The 3,633-nt window shown below is 41.5% G+C and overlaps 1 pseudogene; it reads left to right on the top strand.

Annotated features, from left to right (window-relative positions):
* LOC102857556 overlaps positions 1-3,633 on the top strand; it is a 27,939-nt pseudogene that overhangs the window by 6,996 nt on the left and 17,310 nt on the right.

Genomic DNA, 3,633 nt, shown 5'->3' with positions numbered 1-3,633 from the left:
GGTGTGTCAGAGGCGGTGCGGTTGGCGCAGGATAGAGCAGGGTTTAGGGCTGTTGTGCATACGGTCGCTATGAGTCGGAAACGACTCGATGGCACATAACAACAACATGGTGGACAGTGTTTGATGGCGCTCCCCGATTAAAATTAGCTTGGAAGCAGGAGTGGTATCCACTTCCGAAATAGCTTGCCTCCAGAATCCCTATGAACCTGCTGAAACGATGAAAGTTATACAGTTGTTCAGGCCTTTTGTTCATAGGGTTGCTGTGAGTCATCTACAACTCGACAGCACTTAACAACAACATAGAGAGAGCTCTGTGAGCCTAGTGGATGGAATGTTATGCTACCAAGTCAAAGGTGGGTGATTTTAATCTGCACCACTCAGGCCTAGTTTTAATTGGTTTCGGTCAAACATTCTTCTAAGTGGTATAGCACTAGTCTGTCCACTTGCTATACAGAGGTAATTTGTGGTTGCTTTGATGCTAAACACTGTGGCACTGATGCATCCAAAGGGATAATGGGTTACCCATGGTAGACAGTGTTTGGTGGAGCTCTTTGATTAAAAGAACTTTGGAAACAGTAGTGGCATCCACTTCCGAAATAGCTTGCCTCCGGAAACCCTATGAACCTGGAGAAACAATGAAAGTTATATAGGTGTTCAGCTGTTTGCTTCATAGGGTTGCTATGAGTCGTCTACAACTCAACAGCTCTTAACAACAACCCTTTGACCAGACTATTTGTGAAAAGCTCTTTTTCTTCATCATTGAGTGTGATTCTAGAAAATTATTTTTAAACAACTGATGGTATAGAAAAATAAAACAATTTTTTAAAAGCTAGGTTGAGGAACTTTAAAAAAATCTTTATTATTTTTGGAGCTCTGGTATGGTCACTAGTTGCACTGCCAACACATACAAACAACTTATAAACTTAAATTTTTTCAACTCTCCCAGCAAACTTAAAAGGTTAGCTAAAAGTTCTTAAATTTCAGTGTGCATGAAAATCTATGTAAATTCTGATTCAGAAGCAGAGATAAGCCCTAGGAATATCAGGCATCCCTGAATTAGAGTGAAGGAAAAATTAGCATCCATATTTTATGAACTGAAAAGGGGGGAAGGCATACTGCGGCATATGATAAATGACTTTGCCTCATTACAAGGCCAGTAAGTGGCAGAGCCCTGGTGGCGTAGCACTTTATGTAATGGGTTTCCAACAAAAAGGCCAGTGATTCAAGTGCATTAGCTGCTCTTCAGGATAAGGCTGGGCAATGTCTCCTGTGAAGAGCTGCAGCCTCAGAAACCTGCTAGAAAGTTGCTATGAGTTGGACTCGACTCAATGGCAGTAGATTGGATTTGAGTGTGATAAGTAAAAAGCTGGACAAAGACTAGGGATGGTAGAAGGAGAATTGATGCCTTCAAGCTTTGGTGCTGGAGAAGAATGTTGAATATACAATGGACTGCTAGGAGAACAAACCAGTTCGTCCTGGAGAGGGTGAGACCCTTTGGGCATGTTGCCAGACGGACCAATTCTTGTAGAGGGACATCATACTTGGGAGGGTGGAGGGATAATGCAAGAGAGAAAGACCCTCAATGAGGTGAATTGACTCAGTGACTGGGATAATGGGGGTAGGTGTGTCACAGACAGTAAAGTTGGTTCAGGATAGAGCAGGGTTCAGAGTTGTACATAGGGTCGTTGTGAGTCACAGGCGACTCAGTGATACATAACAAGGGATAAAGCCAAGATCTGAACCTTAGTGCCTGGCATTCCAAACACCACCCTTTACCCTCACGTTGTACTGTGTTGACACTTTCCTTTCCTAGTGAGATACAGAAAGGTCTCTTTTTTTTTCCCCCTGGAGAGAAAATTATACTTGACTTTAGAAATCTGGATCACCATTCAGTTATGAGCCCATAAATGTGTTGTTGATTTTGAATTTAAATTATTGCTTCTTGGGAGACTGCAACATTTAAGGTTGAGTAGGCCTTTCAGCATTTTCAGCTTCAGAAACAGCAGAAATGTGTGGGCATGTTTTTAGGAGGGTCCAATCCTTGGATAAAAGATACCATACTTGGAAATGTGGAGGGTCAGTGAAAAAAAAGGAAGCCCTTCACCAAGATGATTTGACAGTGACTGCAGCAACGGGCTGTGTATATCAGGGATAGTGAGGAAGTCACAGGATAGGAGAGGGTTACCGTGAGTTGTATTTGACCCAATAGCACCTGACAACAACAAGCAAGTTAACTAAAGGGTGGTTGAGTTCATTGTCCAGAGACAGGAGTGTTTCTAGAGCTGAGATTGTAGGGCCTTCCTGTTGGGAAAAGTGACAGCAATCAAATCCTCAAATAATCACATCAAATACTCAAACAATTACTTCAAAGGAAGAGTGGGCCACAGCCTCCACTGACCTGAGGCCTGAAAATCTAGATGGTACACCAACCACTCTGATCTGGATCACACTAGAAAATTCTGGATAGAGGGGGAGAAAAATGTAGAACAAAATATATTAAAGCATCAGCAGTAGTTAAAGGAATCCTTGAGACTGTGGCCTTTTGTCACCCTTCAAATCTGGATGGAACTGATCCCACATCTAGGAGACACCTTTAGGTCAAACAATAGACTAACCTATAAAATATTAGGTCCATCAATAGACTAACCTATGAAATAAACAATAGCACTAACAAGGAAGGTGATTCTCAGAAAAATAAATCATGTTGTTGTTAGGTGCCATCAAATCCAGTAGGACTCATAGGGACCCTATGACTAAAAGATCTGAACCCTGCTCTGTCCTCACACTTCCTGACACCCATGGTAGCAGACAACTTGTCAATCCACCTGATTGAGGCTCTTCCTCTCCCTTGCTGACCTTCCTCCCTTCCAAACGTCATGTGTCTCTCCAAGGAATAGGCACAATAAGTCATACTTGACCAAAAGAAATGCAGCATTTGCCCAAAAACAGAGTTCAGAAGACAGGAAAGAAGGATGATCAGAAACAGGGACCCCTGGAAGAAGTAAGAAGAGGGCTGACACATTGAGGGGATTGCAACTAATGTCACAAATAAAATGTGCACAAATTGTTGAAAGGCAAATTAATTTGTTCTGTAAATAAACTGTCACTCAAGCTACAGTAAAATGCTCAACATGAAATGTAGCTCCGTAATTTTCTCTGTAAAAGGAGATGAATGCTTTTTCTATTTTTGAATAGTATTCATTTATATTTGACCCTTTTCTTGTTGTATAGAACCAAGAAGTCGTGGACTTTGAAAAACTGGATGACTATGCGGCTGCCTTTCAAGGTCATGATGTTGGATTCTGTTGCCTGGGAACCACCAGAAAAAAAGCTGGGGCGGTAAGGAAGGAACCCTTTTTTTCCTTTTGCTGTCAACGATTCCTTTCCTGCTTACTCTTTTTCTTTGTGCCTGTATTTGTAAAGAAGCTCTTACTGTTTAAGATCTCATTTGCTGCCTTAGCCTTTGTTGTACTTCAAAAAATACTCATAAGTTTCTTCCCTTTTCCTTCAAGCTTGAGTGCCAGAGATATCCTAAGTGTTTATTCACTTACTGATACAGCTGTCATTACAACCTCTGACTAAGACAAACTCTTAGCACCATGATCATTTTCCAAGGATTTGATTTTGACTCAC

Source organism: Elephantulus edwardii, unplaced genomic scaffold, assembly GCF_000299155.1.
Source record: "Elephantulus edwardii isolate Elephantulus edwardi_28Jun2011 unplaced genomic scaffold, EleEdw1.0 scaffold00109, whole genome shotgun sequence".
NCBI classification, from domain to species: Eukaryota; Metazoa; Chordata; class Mammalia; order Macroscelidea; family Macroscelididae; genus Elephantulus; species Elephantulus edwardii.
This window is presented reverse-complemented; position numbering and strand designations above follow the sequence as displayed.